The sequence below is a fragment of the Salmo trutta genome, chromosome 1 (assembly GCF_901001165.1).
Source record: "Salmo trutta chromosome 1, fSalTru1.1, whole genome shotgun sequence".
Lineage (NCBI taxonomy): Eukaryota > Metazoa > Chordata > Actinopteri > Salmoniformes > Salmonidae > Salmo > Salmo trutta.
Genome location: NC_042957.1, coordinates 8354789 through 8365471, shown reverse-complemented (window position 1 = coordinate 8365471; position 10683 = coordinate 8354789).

The following is a 10683-nucleotide window of genomic DNA, read 5'->3' as shown; positions in this document are numbered from 1 at the left end:
AGTACATCACTGGGGCCAAGCTTCCTGCCATCCAGGACCTCAATAACAGGCGGTGTCAGAGGAAGGCTCTAAAAATTGTCAGAGACTCCAGCCACCCCAGTCATAGACTGTTCTCTCTGCTACCGCACGGCAAGCGGCACAGGAGCTCCAAGTCTAGGTCCAAGAGGCTTCTAAATAGCTTCTACCCCCAAGCCATAATACTCCTGAACAGCTAATCAAATGGCCACCCAGACTATTCTCTGTTATTATCTATGCATAGTCACTTTAATAACTCTACCTACATGTACATAATTATCTCAATTACCTCAACTAACCGGTACCCGCGCACATTGACACATTGACTCACCTTTATTTAACCAGGTAGGCTAGTTGAGAACAAGTTCTCATTTACAACTGCGACCTGGCCAAGATAAAGCAAAGCAGTGCAACACAAACAACACAGAGTTACACATGGAATAAACAAGCATACAGTCAATAACACAATAGAAAAAAAGAAAGTCTATATACAGTGTGTGCAAATGGAATGAGGTGGTAAGGCAACAAATAGGCCATAGTAGCGAAGTAATTACAATTTAGCAGATTAACACTGGAGTGATAGATGTGCAAGTAGAAATACTGGTGTGCAAAAGAGCAGAAAAGTAAAGAAAAACAATATGGGGATGAGGTAGGTAGATTGGATGGGCTATTTACAGATGGACTATGTACAGCTGCAGCGATCAGTTAGCTGTTCAGATAGCTGATGTTTAAAGTTAGTGAGGGAAATATATGTCTCCAGCTTCTGCGGTTTTTCAATTTGTTCCAGTCATTGGCAGCAGAGAACTGGAAGGAAAGGCGGCCAAAGCAGGAGTTGGCTTTGGGGATGACCAGTGAGATATACCTGCTGGAGCGTGTGCTACGGGTGGGTGTTGTTATCGTGACCAGTGAGCTGACATAAGGCGGAGCTTTACCTAGCAAAGACTTATAGATGACCTGGAGCCAGTGGGTCTGGCGACGAATATGTAGCGAGGGCCAGCCGACTAGAGCATACAGGTCGCAGTGGTGGGTGGTGTATGGGGATTTGGTGACAAAACAGATGGCACTGTGATCTCCAGTTTGCAGATTAGAGTGTAAGAAGCTATTTTGTAGATGACATCGTCGAAGTCGAGGATCGGTAGGATAGTCAGTTTTACGAGGGTATGTTTGGTGGCGTGAGAGAAGGAGGCTTTGTTTGCAAAATAGGATGCCGATTCTAGATTTAATTTTGGATTGGAGATGCTTAATGTGAGTCTGGAAGGAGAGTTTACAGTCTAACCAGACACCCAGGTATTTGTAGTTGTCCACATATTCTAAGTCAGAACCGTCCAGTGTAGTGATGCTAGTCGGTCGGGCGGGTGCGGGCAGCGAACGGTTGAAAAGCATGCATTTAGTTCTACTAGCATTTAAGAGCAGTTGGAGGCCACGGAAGGATTCTTGTACCGGTACCGGTATGCCCTGTATATAGCCCCGCTATTGTTATTTACTGCTGCTCCTCTTTAAATATTTGTTACCTTTTGACCTTTTTTTTTAGGTATTTTCTTAAAACTGTATTGTTGGTTAATGGCTGTTGTATTCGGCGCATGTGCCAAATAAAATATGATTTGATTCATCATATACGGCCGTGATTGGGTGTGCCATAGGGCAGCGCACTATTGGCCCAGCTTCGTCCGGGTTTGGCCAGGGTCGGCCATCATTGTAAATAAGAATTTGTTCTTAACGGACTTGCATGGTTATATAAATGTTAAATACATTTTTCTTTTTAAATCCCATGCCAATAAAGCCCCTTATATTGACATTGATATTGAATTGAGAGATACCAGACAGATAAAGAGAGTAAAGAGAGACTTTTTGTCTTTCTTTAGTGATACACCCTCCTTTCATTTAATTAAAACCTCAGCACCCCCCCAGCTTCCTGTAAAAACACTAATATCCCGATTGCTGCATACTCACCTTGCCCTCAACAACACCACACATATCCAAAACCTCACCACTACAACCGTACAGACAACCCATCTTCCCCAGCTGTACAGACGGCCCCTCCGACACACCATATCTCCTGAAACATCTCCACACTGTTTATAGTTTTATAGAATTCACATTCCACCCTAAGGCACGCAGAGACTATCCCATTAAATAATAGTAAAGAGTCTGTTATCCCTTCAGCTTTGACCCTGTTCCTCCTTGTTAGCCAAATAGACAAATTTTCCTGAGCAAACAGAAAATTCAGTGACAGTCAATTGGTCTTTTCCTTATTTGAATACCTGTATCCCATTATAAACACCCCAACAGTAAACTCCACCCCCAACCTCTCACACAGACATTCCAATAGAGACATTAATGGCATTAACCTGGCGCACACAGAAAACACATGAATCACAGTTTCACTCAGGACACAGAAAGGACACTCCTGTCAGACTACCGGGTCGACGAGTCCCAACCAGCTGTTAGTGACCAGGGCTTGGAGTGTTAAAGTCCAACAAGTCCTACAGACCCCCTTGCCAGTCCCCAGTCTCTGCCGTCACCTGCAGTGGCGGAAACATTGGTGGTCCCTCCCCCTTTGGCCGCTCAAATACCCCCCTTACCGGCTCAGACAGTGCCTCCTGGACCTCCTCCAGGAATCTCTCCAGCAGCCTAAGAGATGTTAGTCCTGTTTGTTGTGCCAGGACTTCCAGGGTTTTCCATCCCCTCCCCCAGCAGCCGCAGGTCATCCAGCCTTAGTAAACCCGCTGCCATCAGTCGCCTTTGCAGGGTGGCCGACTGAACGGATCTCAAAAGGATGGTTGGGTTGTGGAAGATAGGCTCCTCCCACACCCACAGCCCAGGCTCCACACCCCCTTCTCATGTGGGCCTCGGCAACTGCCAGGCCCTCAGCACTGCAGAATAAAAATCAGAGAGACCTGCTGTACTCTGCATCTCCAGCCTCATGAGGAACAGCTGCCAGTCCAACCCTAATTCGCAAGCTTTCCTCAGCAGTGTGCATGCTGGTTCCCTCCAGCCGACATCAATATGGTTCAGCCATCTCTGCGCTGCCTTTAGTCAGAATGAGCCCCCTCTCCCACCTTGACCATACATGACACCCCAGCATTAAACATCTTCACACAGGCCAAAAACCTTTCCCCAAACCCAAACACAGACATCACATTAAACAGATTCTCATGGTCCACTCTATCAAAAGCCTTCTCTTGGTCTAAAGAGACCAATCCAAAGTTCCCATTAAAAACTCTTGACAAGTCCAACATGTCCCTGATTAACCTTTTGGGGCTAGGGGGCAGTATTTGCACGGCCGGATAAAAAACGTACCCGATTTCAACTAGTTACTACTCTTACCCAGAAATGGTAATATGCATATAATTAGTAGATTTGGATAGAAAACACTCTAAAGTTTCTAAAACTGTTTGAATGGTGTCTGTGAGTATAACAGAACTCATATGGCAGGCCAAAACCTGAGAAGATTCCATACAGGAAGTGCCCAGTCTGACAATTTGTTGTCCTTCTGTTGCATCTCTATCGAAAATATAGCATCTGTGCTGTAACGTGACACTTTCTAAGGCTCCCATTGGCTCTCTAAAGCCGCCAGAAAGTGGAATGGGGTGTCTGCTGTCTCTGGGCGAAGAACAGCAGGAGAGTTTGTGAGTGGTCAGCCTGGGAACAGTGAGACTGGAGATGCGCATTCACGAGACTACTCCATTTTTTTCTTTCAGCCTTTGAATGAATACAACGTTGCCCGGTTGGAATATTATCGTTGCCCAGTTGGAATATTATATTTTACGAGAAAAATAGCATAAAAATTCATTTTAAACAGCGTTTGACATGCTTCTAGGTACGGTAATGGAATATTTTTACATTTTTGGTCACGAAATGCGCTCGAGCGTCACCCTTCGGATAGTGACCTGAACGCACGAACAAAACGGAGCTATTTGAATATAACTATGGATTATTTGAAACCAAAACAACATTTGTTGTTGAAGTGGAAGTCCTGGGTGTGCATTCTGACGAAGAACAGCGAAGGTAATCCAATTTTTCTAATAGTAATTCTGAGTTTAGTGAGTCCCAAACTTGGTGGGTGTCAAAATAGCTAGCCGTGATGGCCGAGCTATGTACTCAGAATATTGCAAAATGTGCTTTCGCCGAAAAGCTATTTTAAAATCTGACATAAAGGAGTTCTGTATCTATAATTCTTAAAATAATTGTTATGTTTTTTGTGAACGTTTATCATGAGTAATTTAGTAAATTCACCGGAAGTTTTCGGTGGGTATGCTAGTTCTGAACATCACATGCTAATGTAAAAAGTTTTGATATAAATATGAACTTGATTGAACAAAACATGCATGTATTGTATAACATAATGTCCTAGGAGTGTCATCTGATGAAGATCATCAAAGGTTAGTGCTGCATTTAGCTGTGGTTTGGGTTTTTGTGACATATATGCTTGCTTTGAAAATGGCTATGTGATTATTTTTGGCAGGGTACTCTCCTGACATAATCTAATGTTTTGCTTTCGCTGTGAAGCCTTTTTGAAATCGGACAATGTGGTTAGATTAACGAGAGTCTTGTCTTTAAAATGGTGTAAAATAGTCATATGTTTGAGAAATTGAAGTTTTTGCATTTTTGAGGTATTTGTATTTCGCGCCACGCAATTCCACTGGCTGTTGCCTCGGATGGGACGGTTAAGAACAGGTTGTCCGTGATTGAGCGTCCCGGTACACAATACTTATGGACGTCAGCCTATTAGCGAGGACCTTGGCAAATATCTTGTAGCCTGCATAGAGTAATACCACAGGCCTCCAGTTTTTAAGTTCACACAAGTCGCCTTTCTTGGGCAGAAGAGTCAGAACCGCCCGACGACAGCTCATCGGCAACTTTCCTACCCCGATGCACTCATGTAACACGCAAAGGAAGTCCAGTCCATTTATTCCCCAGAATGTATAAAACTCCACTGGGTGTCCATCGACCCTGGATGCACAGCCGGGGGACATCTGGGTTACGGGGGTCTGCCAGTTCATGGGACAACAGAGGAATGTCCATTTCATCCCTCTGTGCCAGAGAGAGCTTAGGGAGTTCCACAAACAAAACCTGAGCACACATAGGATCACACAGTTCTGCCCTATTCAACTCAGTATAAAACTCCCCAGTCCGCTCCCGCATCTCACCCACCACAGAGGTCACCCGCCCATCAGACAGCCATAGACAATGCATACCCTTGGCTTCACTGCTCTGTCTTTTGAAGCCAAAGAAGAAGTAGCAGGGAGCATCCATCTCCTTGTGCATGGAGAATCTAGCTCTTACAAGTGCTCCCTTTGCTTTAACCTGGAAAAAACTGCCCAGGTCCCTATGTAATTCAGCTAAGTTAGCCTGGAGGCCTACATTGCCTTGCCCTACCAGCTCTACCTCCATCTCACTAATACACCGCTCTAGTTCCCCCAATACTCTCCTAGCCTCTGAGGATGAGAGAGCTGTATACTGTTGACAGAAAGGCCCAATTTGGGCTTTCCCCACATCCCACCATTGACTCAGAGATTCATACTCCTCTCTTCGCTGACCCCACCTTTCCCAAAAAGTCTGGAAACCTGAGCAAAAGGTGGCATCTTTACATTAAACTTCCAATAGGATGCATGCAGTGGCCCTGGTAAAATAGACAGGTTGTGTGGTGATCCAAAAAACCCACCGGGAGAATGGTAGCACCCAACAGCCTATTGCTCTGATTCCTGGACATGTAAAACCGATCGAGTCGGGCTGCTCTAACCCTAGCCCCAAAGACCTTCACCCATGTATACTGTCCTGTGTTGGGATGTCCAGTTCTCCAAATATCCACTAGGTCAAACTGATTAACCTCTATAGAATCGTTGTCCTGTCCACGGTACGGTTGAGCTAACGTAGGCTAATGCAATTAGCATGAGGTTGTAATTAACAAGAACATTTCCCAGGACATAGACATATCTGATACTGGCAGAAAGCTTAAATTCTTGTTAAACATCTAGATGTTCCGCTAGCGGAACGCCTCGCCAATATCCAATGATAGAGCGTGGCGCGAATTACAAACTCCTCATAAATCCCAAAACTTCCATTTTTCAAACATTTGACTATTTTACACCATTTTAAAGACAAGACTCTCCTTTATCTAACCACATTGTCCGATTTCAAAAAGGTTTTACAACGAAAGCTTCCAAAGCTTCCAAATTAACCTTCTTTTTCCCTTTAGTCTCATTCAGGAACCTTGACAGTTCTCTCACCGTGTACTTTGACCCCTCTGCCTGACTGGCTGTCAGCTCTGGAACCATTGAGGAGGAGTCTGAAAAGAAAGCCTCCTCATCGTCTTCTTCCTCAGACTCACCTTCCTCCTCGTTGTCTCAATCTCCCATCCTGACCACCTCCCTTTCTCTCTAGTCTGGGCCTCTCCCCCAGCACCAGGCAAAGGTTCCTTAGTGCCGTTGACCACACCAGCCTCTCCCCTCCCACCTCCTTTCTTTTTCCTCTTTCGACTGACACCCTCCTCCACCGCCCCTAGTCGCTTCCCCTTCCCCACTAGTCTCTCCTCATCCACTAGCATAGCATGACTAGACCCAGTCTCATCTACACCACCATCTATAACCTGACTAGACCCAGTCTCATCTACACCACCATCTATAGCCTGACTAGACCCAGCCTCATCTACACCACCATCTATAGCCTGACTAGACCCAGACTCATCTACACCACCATCTATAGCCTGACTAGACCCAGCCTCATCTACACCACCCAGCCTCATCTACACCACCATCCATAACATGACTAGACCCAGCCTCATCTACACCACCCAGCCTCATCTACACTACTATAACCTGACTAGACCCAGTCTCATCTACACCACCATCTATAGCCTGACTAGACCCAGCCTCATCTACACCACCATCTATAGCTTGACTAGACCCAGACTCATCTACACCACCATCTATAGCCTGACTAGACCCAGCCTCATCTACACCACCCAGCCTCATCTACACCACCATCCATAACATGACTAGACCCAGCCTCATCTACACCACCCAGCCTCATCTACACTACTATAACCTGACTAGACCCAGTCTCATCTACACCACCATCTATAGCCTGACTAGACCCAGCCTCATCTACACCACCATCTATAACCTGACTAGACCCAGACTCATCTACACCACCATCTATAACCTGACTAGACCCAGCCTCATCTACACCACCATCTATAACCTGACTAGACCCAGCCTCATCTACACCACCATCTATAGCCTGACTAGACCCAGCCTCATCTACACCACCATCTATAGCCTGACTAGACCCAGCCTCATCTACACCACCCAGCCTCATCTACACCACCATCCATAACATGACTAGACCCAGCCTCATCTACACCACCCAGCCTCATCTACACCACCATCTATAACCTGACTAGACCCAGCCTCATCTACACCACCATCTATAGCTTGACTAGACCCAGCCTCATCTACACCACCATCTATAGCCTGACTAGACCCAGCCTCATCTACACCACCATCTATAACCTGACTAGACCCAGCCTCATCTACACCACCATCTATAGCCTGACAAGACCCAGCCTCATCTACACCACCATCTATAACCTGACAAGACCCAGCCTCATCTACACCACCATCCATAACTAGACCCAGCCTCATCTACACCACCATCCATAACTAGACCCAGCCTCATCTACACCACCATCTATAGCATGACTAGACCCAGCCTCATCTACACCACCATCCATAACTAGACCCAGCCTCATCTACACCACCATCTATAACCTGACTAGACCCAGCCTCATCTACACCACCATCTATAGCATGACTAGACCCAGCCTCATCTACACCACCATCTATAACCTGACTAGACCCAGCCTCATCTACACCACCATCTATAGCCTGACTAGACCCAGCCTCAGCTACAACACCATCCATAATATGACTAGACCCAGCCTCATCTACACCACCATCCATAACTAGACCCAGCCTCATCTACACCACCATCTATAACCTGACTAGACCCAGCCTCATCTACACCACCATCTATAGCCTGACTAGACCCAGACTCAGCTACAACACCATCCATAACATGACTAGACCCAGCCTCTGCTGCCTGAGTCTCATGGCACCCTATACATTGACCATGATTTCCCCCACTGGCGCTTGTACAGTACCCTCACCTCTATGGCCTTTATGTGGGCACGCAAAGCTCTTATGCCCCAATTCCCCACACTCAAAACACTGCAGTCTGTGTGTGCTGGCAAACCCTGTGTAGAGCCCTTCCCCATGCCTTACTTTAAAATTCACTTTTAACTGTTGCTCATTGTTGTTCAGACCTGAAATCCTGCCGACAGTACATGAATTCCGCTACCAATCTTTCCGGATTTGATCATCCGTAATAAACGGAGGCAGATTCGCAACTACCACCCTTGTCAAAGGAGTTGAAAGAGGAGAAATTGGCACCAACACACACCTTACAAATATTCCACTAGCAATCAGCCTGCCCACTAAATGTACTCTTTTCATGAACACAACCACAGCTTAATTCAATCTGGATGCTGAATGTATAAATTCAGCTCCTACCTGTTCGTGGACTGCAAGCAGAACCTCCTCCACCTTAACTCCATTCTCACGAACATACCTGAATCCATGCCGTAAAGCCATTGCACACACCACACCGTTCAAATCCCACGAAACTGAAACTCTGTCCTGTTCCTCCCTGAAAACACTGGCTACCGCTACACTAACAGTGCGATAACCCTCCACCATATAAAATACCATTTGAAAGAAAAGACAAAGGAAGAATCAAGAAAATAAGTCAGGACAGAGCCCTCCACACGGCCTCTGAACTACAAACACTCCCAGCATGCACTGAGCAGAGAGAGAGGAGAAAGAAAGTAGAGAGAGAGAGAAAGAGAGCAGAGAGAGAGAAAGAGAGCAGAGAGAGAGCAGAGAGAGAGGAGAAAGAAAGTAAAGAGAGAGAGAAAGAGAGCAGAGAGAGAGAAAGAGAGCAGAGAGAGAAAGAGAGTAGAGAGAGAGTAGAGAGAGAAAAAGAGAGTAGAGAGAAAGAGAGTAGAGAAAGAGAAAGAGTAGACAGAGACAGAGGTGCGCTAGGTGTGAATCAGAAAGACAATTTGTAGAGAAAGAGAGAGAGAGTGGCAGAAACACAGACCTAGAGGGAGAGAGAGTACAGACTCAGTAAGCATAGCCTTGCTATTGAGAAAGGTCGCCATAGGCAGACCTGGCTCTCAAGAGATGAAAGGCTTTGTGCACACTGCCCACAAAATTAGGTGGAAACTGAGCTGCATTTCCTAAACTCCTGCCACATGTATGTCCATATTAGAGACAAATATTTCCCTCAGATTACATAGACCCAAAATCCAATTTTGATAAACTCCCATATCTGCTGGGTGACATACCATAGTGTGACATCACAACAGCAATATTTGTGACCTGTTGCCACAAGAAAAGGGCAACCAGTGAAGAACAAACACCGTTGTGAATACAACCCATATTTATGTTTATTCATTTTCCCTTTTTAACTTTAACTATTTGCACAACATTACAACACTGTATATAGACATAATATGACATTTTAAATGTCTTTATTCTTTTGGAACTTGTGTGAGTGTAATGTTTACTGTTCATTTTTTATTGTTTATTTCACTTTTGTTTATTTTCCATTTCACTTGCTTTGGCAATGTAAACACATGTTTCCCATGCCAATAAAGCCCTTGAATTAAAATTGAATTGATTTGAGTGCTATGGCTAGCTGCTAAGTGAGGTGCTATTCTATCTCTGGTGTACTAACAGATCTCTGTGATGCTATGTGGAGTCATTTCCATGTGTTTGCTGAGTGTTACCACGCTGGTAGTTCCTGGTTTGTGTGCGATGCGTGACGGCACGTGGTGGTGCCCTGTAGGGATGCCAACGCTCCCCACCCGCCCCGGCGACGCCCCTGACAACAGCTGGCGTACGGCAGGAGGCGGTGGTAACCCGCTGATCAGATCTTGTCCGTCACATTTCCCCTAATTAACAGGCATCTGCTCTGCCGGTCTCCCGCCTCCCTACACGGTTCTACTCTGGTTCTCCCAACACGGTTCTACTCTGGTTCTCCTAACACGGTTCTACTCAGGTTCTCCCTACACGGTTCTACTCTGGTTCTCCCTACACGGTTCTACTCTGGTTCTCCCTACACGGTTCTACTCTGGTTCTCCCAACACGGTTCTACTCTGGTTCTCCCAACACGGTTCTACTCTGGTTCTCCCTACACGGTTCTACTCTGGTTCTCCCTACACGATTAGCAGCTACACGCTCTGGTTTTATTCATCTGATCTGCGTGACCCTTGACCCCGCTGAGGGATCCAGGTAGACCAGCATGAGATGCAACACCAGACAGATCAGGTTACATGCTTTTCTGGTATATTTTTGTTTAACGTGTCATGATGTTTTGAGTAATCTTTATTGCAGTTTCTGACATGGAGAGAGTGGCAGAGACCAGCTTGAATAAGGAATGGATAAGAATTTGGCCTAACCAATTACCTTTTTGAGTTTTTCTTTGTTTTTGATAATGTCATTGTTTGTATCCATGAAATGTGTTTTCAGTTGAATAAAAATTGCATAGCTAGTCTGTTTGTGGCTTAGTATCTCTTTATGTATAGCAGTGTTATGTGGAAGG